Below are 16,335 nucleotides of genomic sequence, written 5' to 3' on the forward strand. Positions count from 1 at the left end.
AATCAAACATTATTTACTACATTGATCCAAAGTCCTTTTGATGCTAATAGGCATTTGTGTTTCCAAAGTTTCCCAAAATGAAAATAAAATCCTATTTGTTTCATGACTATTCAAGAAAGCTTATTGATCTACTCTTTAAAAATAAAATAACAGACTTGTCTTAGGGAAATTAACTTCATTTCTTGCCAATTAAATAGAGCAGGACAATGAGGAACAGGAACAAACCTGAAAAACACCTTCCGCCTCCCCCTCCCTTCTTCCCAGGCTCAGCTTCACTCCCAGCTTCTCTACCTCCTTCCCACAAGGGGCACAGGCAGAGGGGGAGTGGAGGTTGCAGTCACCTCATAATGATTTGTGTCTGCTGCTCCTTCCTCCTCATGCTCTTCCCCTGATCCAAGATGTGTTCCCACCCACAGGAGACAGTCCTTGATTAATTTCTCCAGCGTGGGTCCTTTGCATGTATTGCAGTTCTTCACTAACTGTTCCAGCATTCTACAGGGAGCAGTCCTTCAGTGTGGATCCCCCACGGGGTCACAAGCCCTGCCAGCAAACCTGATTCAGCATGGGCTCCTCTCTTCACAGGGCCACAGCTCCTGCCATGAGCCTATTCCAGCATGGGTTTCCCATGGGGTCACAGCCTCTCCACAGGAACATCTACCTGCCCTGCCATGGGGTCCTCCACAGGCTGCAGGTGGATCTATGCTCCACAGAAACAGAAAGTTTGGGCTAGCAACGGCTTGTGTGCATACTACTGCACCTGAGGTAGAAAGACATTTTCTGTTATCATTCTGAATTTGGTATCTGTTCTCTTATTGTGCATTGCTGTTACTGACTGATTGATGATGTTTGTCAACCTGTAAATATTGTATTCTGTCTCTGTGTCTCATTTTGGTTTTTATTGCCAGATCTTTCCAAGAACTATATGTTATTGCTATATAGATGTCTTTCAAATAAGTGATTAGATTAAGTGATCCGTAAAGTCCCTTCTAGTCCAGTGCACTGTAGTTTTAGTTTTAGGAAAAAAAACAAGTCATGATAAAAAATGTACCAGTTTTCTGCCTGTAATATCTGCTCTGCATCAAGCAATTTGGCAGTCCTTAGGCTTATAGAATTTTAGGAGAGTGGAGATAAGTACAATCTTATAGAAAAGCAGAGTTTAGAACAATTAATTCAGATCTAGATGTCCAGACTAAAACCACCAAGAATTAGATATAATGAATCCCACGATGGATAAGGGTCAAAGTACGTCACTTTAAGTCCCAAAATTTAGCATAAAGTCCATATCAGTTGGAGCATGTGAAATTCTGCAGCTAGAACAAAGGTCTAGTGTTGAATTAAACAGCGCAGTTCGGTGAAACTGTGACTTGATAATTCTTTTATATATATATATATTACATACTACAACTATATATGTAACAAAAGCAACTGTAACTAGGGTTATGCAATATCTGTAATGTTTTAGCAGTTGCAGTCCTGACTAAATAGTTCTTCAAGTTAGAAAGGAATTATCTTTATCAGCTTCTACAGTACAAAGAGTTTTATCAACTGGACATTTCAGGAAAAATTAACCAACCCATATATAGTTTCAGATAGTCTTCTGCTCTGTAGTTAATCAAACTTAGTCCTAGACTCTGGTGCAATACAGTACTCACTAACAGCATTGTTTCGCTTTTCAAATGTTCTCCATACACTTACAGAAGCACAAAATAAAGCGAACACCTCTGACCTACCCAGGTGAGCAGTTGTTCTGTTTCAGAAGAGAAAGAGGAACTCTGGCTGATTTCAGCACTTTTGAAAATGAAACTAGTGCAAGAGTTGTGCTTAAATATGGATTTATAAGCTCAGTTTTAAATATTCAGGTTTAGTATTCTGGCCCATGTACAGAATAACCAAGTATTTATATGTTATCTTAAAGTACTTGCTAGATATTTCTTGATATGTAATAAATAACATGAAATACAGAGAAACCGAATGAGAAAAACAAAAAAACAAAAAAAACAAAAAACCAAAACAAACTGAAAATAGTTCCTGTAGAGAAATAACCTTCCTTTCATACAGATATTTTCCTATTAGCTACTGTCTCTTGCCCTCATACTTAAAAAATGACCTTCTGTGATGAACAATGTATGTAATAAACCTCATGCTGAAAGAGCCTCAGAATGTGTCCAAGTATGCTAGGAAGTAAGTATTTTACCAACTGCAGCCACACGCTACAATATTTATACTTAATAAGCAAATAATAAACATGACATTAAATTGCTAAAATTACAAAGACTAGAAGCCATCCATGAAATTGTCAATTATCTGACTCTCCCTGCAGTACTGGAAGGATAAAGCAAAGATTCAAATGACACTTTGCTCTGTATCAGTCTCCAATTCATACATTCTCTCTAACTCAGCCTCTTCAGCCTCTCAGAACCAGTTTTCCCCATGCTGTCCTTTAAAAAAATAACATTTGATCAGTAGACTTCGCCCAAATATTAGCTGACATTAAATACACATTTTAGAACAGGTTCCCAACATCCAATACTCTCTTAAAGAAATGTTTTCTGGTATGATAGGAAATGGTAGGGAAAAAGAAAAAAAAAGGTATTTTTGATCGAGCTGTTGCATGAAGATCAAGGTTATTCAAAACATGGGTGTTACTGTTTACCTTCTCCAAGTGAGTCTCTCATTCTTATCTGAGTTTATCTGTACTGAGAAACATTAGTATCTGCAGTAAAAATATGAATATCAATATACCTTACAACTTTCTTCACTTTCCTTGGGCAATAATTACCTACATACTGATATTATGTATCTGCTGTAGCCTAAACAAAAACCTTTGACTCCAATTAAATAGCTAGGATAGGATTGGTTGTACATCCTTAGAACTAGTGTTAGAACTGTTCTAATAATTCAGCATTCAACAACTTTTTTTCTTAAGAGGGAGTAGTGGTAATGAGAAAATACTAATTCATCAAGACTAAAATTCACTGTAAAAATACATCAGTCATGTAAGCCAACTTACTGAAAAAGAGTCTCTGGATCTAAGCTGGAATTTTTAGTCAAAATAAGATGAAAAAAAAGTGAGGTGAACCGCATGAATTCTCATGTCGTATAAAAGGTCCTTGATTAACAATTATTTCACAATCCAAGTGAATGTCCCAATTATTGGACATGTGAATACACCAAGCTAGTTCTTTTCCCTATTATGTGCTCTTGGTATCATCCCTTTTGTGTAAATTATATTTTGAAAAAGATTCCCTCTGAATCTCATTTCTTTAACATTGCTGCATCACAGAACTATCTTCTTTTGTCATTTAATGAATGACCATCACCACCGGGAGGTGAAAGAGTGGTACAGACACTCAATTTTGCATCACAGAATCACAGAATGCTATCACCTCCTTAATTTTTTCTTAGTAATTTTTTTTTTTTTAAAGTTCTAGTTTCATTCTTCCAAATAAAAGGATCATTTGTTAAATTTCAAAATATAACATGGAAAAAAATACTGTCTGTCCAGAATTAATAATATTTTGGGGGCTAAAAAACTGTACCAATTCCAAATGCAGGGGTTTTTAAAGTATTTGAATTTTGGAATTTGAAAGTACCTAAAACACCGTTCTGCTTTCAGTTTTCAAAAGCAGCTTCAGTGACTTTGGTTTCACTCATTTCATTTGACTAAGTGATATTTCACTTAACTCATTTGCTTAAATACAGTATAATATTTCTGTTTCTTCTGTTAGGTAGAACAGGATCAAATAAGTACAAGTAGTGGCATCTCTAATGCTTTATAGTTGTTCTAGATCACGAGAGAATTTTTTGCAGTAAGCATCTGTGCATGTTTGTCCTGATACAAATTTAACGGTTTAAAAGAACAGAGATTAATCATTATTAAGAAAATGCAAGATGAAAATTTTTAACTGTCACAGACTGGAAAACAGTGAGTAATGGTAATTACACTGAAAAGGACCTTGTAATTTTATCCTATGTGGTACTTGTTCTGTCATTTCTTCATCATGTAGAAGCAACAAGTATATAGCAGAGGTTATATCAATGCCATTACTTGATACAGCTAAATACATGCTAAAAAATATGCAGATTCCAGGAGTAGAATGCTTTTTTTTTTTTCCGCTACAGCTTTTTTAACCTCACTTCCATGTAAATAAGAATATATATTCCCTCACAAATAAGGTATATTAAGTCAGGATACTTTGATACTTCACAGTACTTCGCTGTGCTTTGACATTTAATTATTTCTGCCATGATTCCAAAATGTGTTGATTTAATGAAGTATAGATGCAAACCAGATTTTTGGACTAATGGCTCATTTAAAAATAAATATTATTTCTTCATTTTAATAAAATCCTTCTTGTATGAAGACAAATCTATATTTGCACACAGATGTAATCATGGCTGTTATCTAACATTCATTTCTGAGCCTTTGTTTTCTGTTTCCCTCTGTTTATGCTTTATTTACAATTACTAGCTTTTTCACCACATTTTCTCTCTACTTCACCTCATGATAAATGACCAACTCCAGAAGCAAATTGCACAGGTCCATCATATTAGCAGCTTTTCGTGAACTTCTGCAAGAATTTCCTGCTTCCATTTGAAGAGCCCCCACAACAAGAAAATGTCGAAACATGTAAGTCTCTCCTTTAAAATGCCACAGTGCTGTTAATTACTGTCTTACTGGTATCATGTGTTTACTATACCAGAGCTAATAATGATTTTATTGTTTACAAATGGTTCATTACAAAAGTATGTTAGAGAATATCTGCTGGTTTTTAAAACTGCATATTATGATCATTTCTCAGAGGAATGTGTCTACCTAAGGTTAGCTGGAAAATGCAAAACACTGTTTATCATCCTGAATCACCATTCAGCCATCTGTTAGAAGATGGCAATGCTCAAATCTGAATCCCACAAAAATAAGAACATTGTGAGAGAAGTCCAAATATGTTTTGGTACAGTACTTATGGAGGCAATAGAAGTAAACTTTATCTTCAAGTAATGATAACATTTCTTATCTAAACATTCGTATATAACAAGGAATGTATGGATAGAGATTGCTATATATCAGATGCTTAAAATTATGACATTGGCATACCACATTTTTTTTTTCCCATTGCAGAGGAAGACATGTGGAAATGAAATTCTATGTTACATACAAAAACTTTCACAAGAGGTTGAAACAATTTATCTGATTCTGTAGTTTATAAGTTATGTATTAAATTGAATGCATATATATACACATTGTGTTCTTTCAATTTATATATATATAGTTACAGATATATAGTTTATATGTTTAATATCTAATGTAAACATACGTAATGGACACAAGCATGCCAGTTGCTGACAGTTGACTCAAAATATCCAAATCATCCAAAACCTTTAAGTGAGGTTAGCCTTTTAAGTCACTTTTAAGAACCTTCTAAATAATTCAATCAAGCATATCATAAACTTCACATTTTTATTTCCAACAAATACTTCATTTACAACAGATAGTATCTCTTCTTTTTGTTAATTATTTACTCTATGTTATTTATAGCATGTAATGTTTTGCAGGATGAGGTTGGGTAAGTTGAATCCTTCTGATTACTGACTGCTTGTGGAGCAAATTGGTGCCAAGGATCTGGTGTCCGCAGCATGTACACTACAGCAGGATTTACTTCAATGTAAATTCAGTCTCTTCCATGCACTGAAAATCCACTAGCAGTAGGATTATGTGCTTCTGAAATGTAATTTCCAATTTAATGACATCTAAAAAAATATCGGACTAGATGATCTTTTGAGGTCCCTTCCAATCCCAAACATACTGTGATACTGTGATACTTTCTGAGACCAGTTCGTAATAAACCAAAGGACAATAAATAGTGGTGGTGGGGAAACTTGTTTTAAAAATACAGTCCTGATACAAACTGAAATGTTAATGTAGAAAAGAACTTTGGAGTTGAATGACAATTTTTTTTTTTTTTTTCTTAGAAAGGAGAATGTGCAGTTGGCAAAATCTGAAATGACATTTAGAATTGCTGGATCTGTTCTGCTACAATAAAATCACATAACTTTAAAGTTTTCAGACTTTTTTATTTATTTTTATCTCATACAGAAGATCTGTTTTCTCTGTAGATAGTGTCACTTAATTCTGGTTCATAATACAATAAAACAGCATTAGATATTGCAAGTCTGTTGGTATTTCTTCCTGGCAGACTCATTGATATAGAAATTGGTATGGAAAGATGGTTAAATATGCAATTCTAAAAACCCACTGTGCCACATCACGTCATCACGCTCATCCCACATCCACAGTAAGCCCAGTTACCTGGGAGGATGAGTATGATAAACATTACCTTCATCTGATATGTTAGAGGGTCAGTGCATTAAGAGGGTCACTGCATTGTCAAACTGGGCAAATGGCAATTCTCTTTTAGTGGGAGCAACTTTAAAAATGTAAAAGAAGCATCTTTATTATTTTTCTTTGCTCAGTTTTTACTATGTAAAATTGAAACACAAACAGGACTCTCTTTCACGTTGCTTCATGTTAAATGCTCAGAGTTTAAGTTATATAGTACCATAAAAAATTCCATAGGCAAACAAATAGCATCAAAATACAGTCACTCTCATACACAACAGTGTCATATGACCTGGGTTTAATGATCAGGGACTAATTCACAGTCTGAAAAATAAAACTTCTCTGTAAGGCTTCAGCAAATGCACCGAATCCTAATTCCATTTCCTCAGTTATCCTCTTTTTTTTTTTTTGCTTTACCCTTTAAAATAAAATAGCTAAAATAGCCTAAAGACATTATACCTTGGTCCAGCTACTTGGTTGCATTTGTTTGATGGCCCATCATTATTTATAGCAGTAGGCTACAGGTACTTGAAGCAGGAATTCCATTATACAGAAAGCTAGTCACAAAAACACTGATAATACTTCATAGTATGAGTTCTAACAAAGACATTGACTCTTACTTATTATTGTCCATTGTTTGCAATTGTTTCAAGATAGTGGTAATATTTCACAGGATCCACTTCACAGTCCTTCCTGTTTATAATAAACCATAACTAAGGATGATTTTGGAATCTTTAAAACTTCAGAGGTAACTAAGCTGTATTAACTGAGCTGTAAAAAGAATGGAAGAATTCAGAACCATCAGTTTTTTATTGTTTTAATCTTTTCTACCCTATTGACACAACAAAGGCTTCATAACAACTGCTGTCTGAACTGCTGTGGTGCTCCAAGCTATACATTAATCTTCAAAGCTGAAGCATTTTGAGTTACATTTCCAAGAATGATAGTGTAGTGTTAGGAAATAAGTGATTCCAGTTCTGTAAACATTCTTATATTTTTTTATTTTTTATTTTTTTATTTTCTCCTGAAAATGATCAAGGAATTTTGTTTGTAATTTTTGTCCTATGCTTCAGACTTCACCATCATCTGCAAATTGAGATTAAAAAATATAAAAAGTGACAGGTATTTACAGCCTTTTTAAAGTTCTTAAAGTGGCAATAATTATAGTTATATAAATAAAAAATTACGTAATGGTTCAGTACATTTTAATAATTGTTATTTATAATAAATTTAATGTAGTGTTAGATTATTACTAATGTAGATTCATGCATTCCTAACAGGAATATATTAAAAACAATAACAAGAAAACAAAAAGAAGTCAAAACAAAGCACTGTAGTCTGAATGAATAATTTATTGTAATTTTTAAGCATAAATATTTCAAATTAGGACTCAGAGTTAGTAATTTAATATATATGTAATTAAATATATTGTGATTGAATATGGAGAAGAAAAGAAAAAATGCCAGTAGAGAAAAGACAATTATAAAAGATATCATCATCAGAATTTCAGAAAAGGATTCTGTATCAACATTGGGCAAGAAAATAATGAAGGGAAAAAAAAATAGTTGGTAGAAAATTAGAGAATCACAGCAAAGATTATAGGAAAAAAGATACAATGAGGACTCTGAAACTGTTGAATTTATAGAGCACATAGCCCTCTAAACAAGATATTGCCATCTCTAGAAACAGGCCTAGAAATTTTGTATTGGCTCAACAGTGCTACACCTCAAGACTTTTTAAACTTATCAGGTTTCCAGATAACCATGGTGTTTTAATAACCAAGTGATAGCTATCTAATTTGTATTAGCCTTTGTTTAGCTTTGTGCAATTATGTAATTAAACATCTATTGTTGTAATAATGTCTACATATTTTTTAACTGCTAGATAGTAACTACAGATAGTTCTGTGCGGAGTGCAGTATCTATGATCCTAGGGACAAAAATGTATGAAAGTACAAGAAGATAGAAGTGTCCTTGAAAGTACAAACACCACATCACACCAGAGGCCCTTAGGGCTATAAACAGAAATTAGCTGTTGCTGCAGAAAAGCAGTCTTGTGGGCTGGATAAAACTTGTTTTAGTGATGACAAAGAAAACAAACAATTGTCTCATACTTGTAAAATACCATGTCTTAAAAACCATAATTGTCAATTAAAAAACCATAAAAAATAAATTCAAAAAATAAATAAATAAAGCAGACCATGTTAGCAAACTTTAAAAATTACCTCCAGTTAAACCCACAAGTGAGAGGGAAGAATCCCCTCCATTTATTTCATAATTCTTCCAGCAATGAACTCATAACACTGACTACTCACTGTAACAATACATTGGAAAGAAGGTGAGCACTAGACTACAGAAAGGGTCAGTGCACAACAGTTTTACATGCTTGTTTATTTATAATGAGCTGTAATTGGATAATTGAACCTTAAGTGCTCACATCAGTGTAAGTGAACTAACTGTATCACCTTGGGTTTTCTTTCTGGTTGGGTTTTTTAAATTTTTTTTTTTATTATCTAACAATAAAGATTTGTTGTCTTTGCACATCAGTTATGATGCTTTATCTCACAAAAATTGTCCGGGGTATAGTGCAAGAAGCAGAAAGGAGTTCTGTCTCTCTAGAGATAGGTATGATACATTTGGTTTTACTGTCCTTGAATCACCTGGCTGGAAAAGACTTTCAAGAGTTTTTGGGCGCAAGTGATGTTTTTTCTGTGTTCCATGAAGGCATCAAATGGTGCAGCAAATCATTAAAGCTCAGCAGATGGCCTGAGAACAAGGGCTGTGAGGAAATTCTGAAGATGACTACTGACAGCCTCTGTGGAAAGAAAAATCTTCTTCTTAGATAGATTTAAACTATTTTTGGCGTATGATCTTTTGGGATCAAGTGTGGCAAGACGTATAAGATCTTTAAAGCAGGAAACAAGAGAAAACACTGATAAAGGAAACTATGACTTACATGTGCGCTGTAATAGCAGATGTAGAAAATCAGGTACATGAGGTACAGGAGTATTTGCAGGTACGATTGTAAAAATAAATACAGAATAAGGTTTGATATTAATGTGATTATCAGTCAGGCAACACACAGTACAACTAAATCAGCAAGAACATTAGCTGAGAGCTGAAATAAGCAACTAATACAAGCTGATGGAATAACAAAATGGAGAAGCTAGTTAATTCATTGCAATGCATGAGAATAAATGCTCTAAGAACAGAAGAATCCTCATAACTGGAATGTTATGTTAGGGCATAAAACATTACAAAAAAAACCTAAAATAAGCTAGAAGTAGTTGGAAAAACACTTATGCTAAGAAAAAACATGAGGTGATATAAAGATGGAAAACCTGATGCAGCATAGTTAGCCTTGACTAGAAATAATCAGAAGAAAGACTGTAAAAGAGATTTCATTGCTTTAATGTAGGAATCTGCTGTACGTGCCCATGTTAGGAAACAGATAGGGTTGGATTTTAATATTACTAAAGAGACAGCATTAACATCTTCCTGTTTGGTTATTTCAGTTTTGCACATAAGATTTCAAGATGCTCTCTGCAGGGAGAGGGCAGGATAGTGATTGTGTTTATGCTGACATTGACAAATCCTTTTCTTCCTGTTTCACGACCATCTGTCCCTCTTATAGTATATACTGCACATTTGTTATTAATTCCCCGGCTTCCTTGGGATGTGAAAACAAATAGTTTCTGCTGAGACAAAAAACATCCTGGTATCCTCTTCAGTTCACACTAGGATTTTTCTGTGAAAGTAATACCAGCAAGATGGCACCAGGTTTAGTTCTTTCTAATTTGCACAGACCTGCCATGAGAGCCCAGTACACCAGCATTGTTTCTAAAATATGTCATGATGTGCAACAAATATCCTTGGTATTGCATTATGAAATGAGCATTCTGACCACATAAGCTTCAGTCCCCTCATTATTTGAGGCACTTTAGACTTTAAATAAAAACAAAACAAAACAAAAACCAACAAACAAACAAAAAACCCAACACAAACAAACAAACAAACAACAACAAAAAAAACCCCACAACACTTTACCCTCCCCGCAAATTCCTTGAGTCTCTGAGCTAACAGGTCAAGTTCTATGCATTGTGCATACAGACAACTTACTCCAAGGTTTCATGGAAAGCAGAAGCTGCAGCTTGTTTTGTGCACTCTCTACTACTTGCTGTATTGAGTGTTTCAGGCAAGAATCACAGAATCATAGAATCAGACAATCATTTTGTTTGGAAAAGACCTTTAAGATCACCCAGCCCAATTGTTAACCTAACACTGTCAAGTCCACCACTAGACCATGTCCCTAAGAACCTCATCTACACATATTTTAAAGACCTGCAAAGAAGGTGATTCAAGGTGGAAATGTGTGAATTTGGGGAGGCTGATGTAATCTACCTGATACTGGCAGGACTGTGGTGTTTCCAAATAATATTTGTTCCTAACCAGTGACTTAGTGACTTCAGGATGTCATAGCAATATAAAAGTTTTGAGAATTTGTCTTTAAGACTTGCAGAGAAACATGCCACCTATACCTCACTTTGGGATCCTCACTGTCTTTGCATTCTGACTGATTTACAAAAATGTACTGATTAAAATTTTACAAATGGAAAAAAAAGGAAATTAATAGGAAAGAATTCATAACTACACAAAAGACTAAGAAACAGACATGCAACAGTTTTGCAGTGAGAATAAGGTTACATTAAAACTAAACCAGACACAACCAGATATTAATTAAATTCTTTGTCTCAGCTTTTATCCTGAGGTCAGTGGAATATGAATGGAAGTGTGTGAGAGTTAATGAGAATGCATATATAGAAATAGATTAAAGAATTTAGTGAACTTAAACTGGGTGGTTAGATAACATTCATTTTAAAACAATAAAGAAGTTGGAAATGGATCTGACAATAAAGGCTTCACATATTTAGGTTTTTTATCCAACCAAAATTAAGACTGACAGAACATATGATTACCCTCAACAAATAGTCTAAAACGTACGTATCAGGGAGGGACAATTGCTCTTCAAGTTCAAGGACAAAATTCTCACAATAACAAATGGATTTCATTTGACTGTGAATAATGTTGACCAGAAGTGAGAAGAAGATTTACAATACTAAAAGAGAAGAGGCTGTAGAGCAACCCTTCATTCAACAGAAGAGGAAAAAACATAGCTAAACTGAATTTAGCTACCCTCCAAAACAGACTTATGACATAATTGACTGTAGGCGCTAAGTTCTGTTCCACATGTTACCCTTCAATTCTTTGTACTATATTACTAAAAACCAGATATTTGCAAATATATATGTTGATATCAAATATGTCACAGATATAAGTATCTAGATAGTGTTTTCTTTTGTCCTGTCAATCACTTTTTGACCCTACTTCAGACAGCATTTAACTGGTCTCATGGATTTCAAGGTTTATCTTAGCAAACCTTAGCATCTTACTTATCTTAGCAAGAATGCATTCCTGTATTTGGACTGTTGTGTTTGTTACTTAACAAGCAGCCCCTATATGACTGAGAAACAAAAGTTCTCATTAGATATGTATTGTAGAAGTAAAGCAAATGTACTTGTTATACTGATCTGATTATTTGTAAATTTATAAGAATATTTGTGATCCTAATTTGTGCCAGTATTCATAAAAGCAAAAATTTGCCTAAAGACAAAATCAGGGAGGGAGACAGCATTAACAGGCATTCACCTCAATATTTGCATGGGTATTTAAAAAGCTATCTGCAGTCAGAAGACATCCTTTCCACCACCCCATCTCCCTCCAAAAAATTAAGATACTGGTTTTCTTGTGACTAGAATACTTTGAGACGTGTTAACTGTTTGACAGTCACAGTGTTAACACATACCACTTTTATTAGAAAACACTTATAGTAGTAGGTACTACCAAGTCAGTCCTTTCTGATTTTCCTTGAACATTAGCCATAAAGAAAGGCCATAGCTTGTCCGTTCCTTTCAGTTTCTCTTAAAGAGTACAGAAAATTAGGTAAGACTTTGAGAGAGAAGGACAGGAGAGACTACTGTAAATGGCTTTGAAGTGATTGTCTATATGTTCACTCACACTGTGGGTGACTGAAGAGTGTAGCAACTAACAATTACCTGGAGGAGGATCCTTAGAATTCTTAATTAAACAAAGATTGAAGGATAACTCCCAAAGGCAACATGATCATTGGATGCTTCAGCAAGTGCATAATGCTTAGTAGAAGTATGAACGGAGCTCCAGGTGGTATCTCTGCAAATGTCAAGTGTGAAATGTTCCACAGAGAAGCCACTGTCCCTGCTTAAAATGGTCAAACAAGCCTTTGTAACTAAGGTAGTTTCTCTGCCAGCAGTTTGATAGCATTTGTTGACACATTATGATAACCAGAATGGTATTATTTGTATCACAGTATCACAGTATGTTTGGGATTGGAAGGGACCTCGAAAGATCATCTAGTCCAATCCCCCTGCTGGAGCACGAACGCCTAGGTGAGGTCGCACAGGAACATGTCCAGGCGGGCTTTGAATGTTGTCAGGGAAGGAGACTCCACAACTCCCCTGGGCAGCCTGTTCCAGTGCTCTGTCACCCTCACTGAGAAGTTTTTTCTCAAATTTAAGTGGAACCTCTTGTGTTCCAGCTTGATCCCATTACCCCTTGTCCTATCATTGTTTGCCACTGAGAAGAGCCTGGCTCCATCCTCATGGCACTCACCCTTTGTATACTTATAGACATTAATAAGGTCATCCCTCAGTCTCCTCCAAACTAAAGAAACCCAGCTCCCTCAGCCTTTCTTCATAAGGGAGGTGCTCCACTCTCTTAATCATCTTTGTTGCCCTACGCTGGACTCTCTCCAGCAGTTCCTTGTCCTTCTTGAACTGAGGGGCCCAGAACTGGACACAATACTCCAGATGGGGTCTCACAAGGGCAGAGTAGAGGGGAAGGAGGACCTCTCTCGATCTACTAAACACCCCCCTTCTAATACACCCCAGGATGCCATTGGCCTTCCTGGCCACAAGGGCACAGTGCTGGCTCATGGTCATCCTGCTGTCCACCAGGACCCCCAGGTCCCTTTCCCTTACACTGCTCTCTAATATGTAATTTCCCAACCTATACTGGAACCTGGGGTTGTTCCTGCCCAGATGCAGGACTCTACACTTTCCCTTGTTAAATTTCATCAGGTTGTTCCCTGCCCAACTCTCCAGCCTGTCCAGGTCCCTCTGGATGGCAGCACAGCCTTCTGGCGTGTCAGCCACTCTTCCCAGCTTGGTGTCATCAGCAAACTTGCTGATAGTACACTCGTAATTCCCTCGTCTAAATCGTTAATGAATATATTGAATAATATTGGCCCCAGTACTGACCCCTGAGGCACTCCACTAGATACAGGCCTCCAACTAGACTCTGCACCATTGACTATGATGCTCTGGCTTCTCTCCTTAAGCCAGTTTGCAACCCATCTCACTACTCTATTGTCTAGACCACACCTCCTCAATTTAGCTGTGAGAAGGCTGTGGGAGACTGTGTCAAAGGCTTTACTGAAGTCAAGGTAGACCACATCCACGGCTCTGCCATCATCCACCCACCTTGTTACATTCTCATAAAAGGCTATGAGGTTGGTCAAGCATGACTTACCCTTGATAAAGCCGTGCTGACTGCCCCTAATAACCCTCTTATCCCTGATATGCCTTGAGATGGCACCAAGGATAAGTTGTTCCATTACTTTCCCAGGGACAGAGGTAAGGCTGACCGGTCTATAATTACCCGGGTCCTCCTTCTTGCCCTTTTTGAAGACTGGAGTGACATTTGCTTTCCTCGGGCGCTTCTCTGGCTTCCCAAGACTTGGCAAAGATGATGGAGAGTGGTCTAGCAATGACTTCAGCCAGCTCCCTCAGCACCCACGGATGCATTCCATCTGGACCCATGGATTTATGGATGTCCAGACTATTTAATTGCTCCCTAACCCAGTCCTCATTGACTAAAGCAAACTCCTCCATTGACCTGGCTTCGTCTGGGGTCTCAGGGGTACAGGGCTCCCCAGGACAGCCTCCGGCAGAGTAGACAAAGAAGGCATTCAGTAATTGTGCCTTCTCTGTATCTTCTGCCACCAGGGCAGTGTGAGGACACTGACACTCCCTAAGACACAAGGATGCGGAGAGAGCTCCTAAAGTATCCTCTGTCAGTGTAAAAGGACAATGGGTATTTGTACTCTGATGTGTAGAGAGTTGCATTTACTGAGGAAGCATGGGGCTTAGGAGTGATGTGACAGTCAGAAAACTCTTTTGGTAAAACCCTGGAAAGCCTGCTAAGGGTTATTTTTTCCATAAGGAAATGACACAAGAGGAATCAGCCATAAGACCCTATATCTCAGCTAAGCCTTCCTGTACAAATGATAGCCACTGGAAAGGCTTTTGAAAGATAAATGAGGAAGAGATTGTATCATTTAGGTCTTGTAGAGCCTGCATTTTTGAACTGAAATAGCCTATCAATATTGCACTGGAAAGCAGGTCTTTAGCTGTAGGTAAAGCCTATTAGATCCTTCAAAAATTTCTCCTGGGAAGTGAGAATACTGATTAATCTTCTACCTAAGGACAAAAAGCCATGATGGCTGCTAAATTGGCTGTGACTGAAGAAAATTACAGGCCACAAATCTTTAGTTTTGAGACATAGCTAAGAACTGGAAAAATTGCTGAAGTTGGGAAACATGACTTATGAGAGAACCAATACATAAATGTGACTATTTAATTTAGTAGGCAGATCTAGAATTTCTTCTACTATTTATAAGGCTGTTCTTCCCTAGGGAGCAGATATTCTCTAACTCAAAGCCAACCAGCAGTTAACTCTGAGACAAATTAAATTTCCTTTTTTTCATAAGAAAGACCTCTGGAAAAGAGCAAGATCAGGGTGACTTGAAAGGTGGTACCTTCAAAAAAAAAAGATAGTAGAATCCTTGGCTATGACATCCAAAATTCACTAACCAGAAATTATAAACTGGGCTGTTTAATGTAAATTTGACATTCAGTCCCAGAAAAGAAGCTGAGATGAGAAATTCGATAATGACTAAGGGAGGCAACAATAATGCATAGCTCTTCAGCGTAGCATCAAAATACTGTCATTATTCCACCAGCCTTGTCTCCAATATATTTTATGCAAAGATAGGTCTGTAGGTAGCTCAGGGCATGGTGATGCCACTGTGTTTTCACTGTCCACCTGGAAGAGATTTAATGTGTAAAAGAAATAGGGCCTGTGTGAACATGTATATGATTATCTTGAATTAAGACTAGAACAAACTCAAAGATCTCTAGATGGCCATAAAATAATTGTTGAATGTAGTTCATATAAGTATATACACTAAGAAGAACTCTTGCTCTTGTAACTGCTGTTCTTTAGAGATATCTGAGACTACAACCATGAGGGTTTTTTCGGGACAACTCTCACTGTTATGGTCCTAGTTGTGATATCCAAAGTAGTGTTAACGTACAGACAAATTTTTAAATAAGACGGGATCACAAGCACTCTTAATTTTTTCATATTAAACTGAAAAGAACCTGCAATAGTAACATGCATTATTTATCAACAACAATAGTGATTGCTGATCCAGAATCAGGGAAAATGAAAGATATTTTCATTCAGAAAAACAGTCAACATATTTGTAGTATACTCTGATGACAGTGAAAATCTAGAATGTTGCATAGCAGCAAGTAAAGAGAAACCTTTCTTCCCCTTTCACTTTTTGCATAACAGTTGTCTCTTTAGTTTTTGACACATTAATCAAACATATTTTTTACAGTCTGAATCTTCCGTCCCTTTTTTTTATTTTTGAAAACTATTCTAAAATATAATTGATTGTACTTAAGCTATGTATTTATGCTGGTATGAAAAACTCCATTCTTCCTAGCCCTATCCAAAATACTGTTTTGGTGCTCTGCACCTCTTAGAATTCATTTCCAACAGTAAGAAATACAGTAATACTACAATCTATGTTGTTATAGAAGTTAGAAAAATCTTCTT

The sequence above is a fragment of the Patagioenas fasciata genome, chromosome 1, assembly GCF_037038585.1.
Source record: "Patagioenas fasciata isolate bPatFas1 chromosome 1, bPatFas1.hap1, whole genome shotgun sequence".
Classification (NCBI taxonomy): Eukaryota; Metazoa; Chordata; class Aves; order Columbiformes; family Columbidae; genus Patagioenas; species Patagioenas fasciata.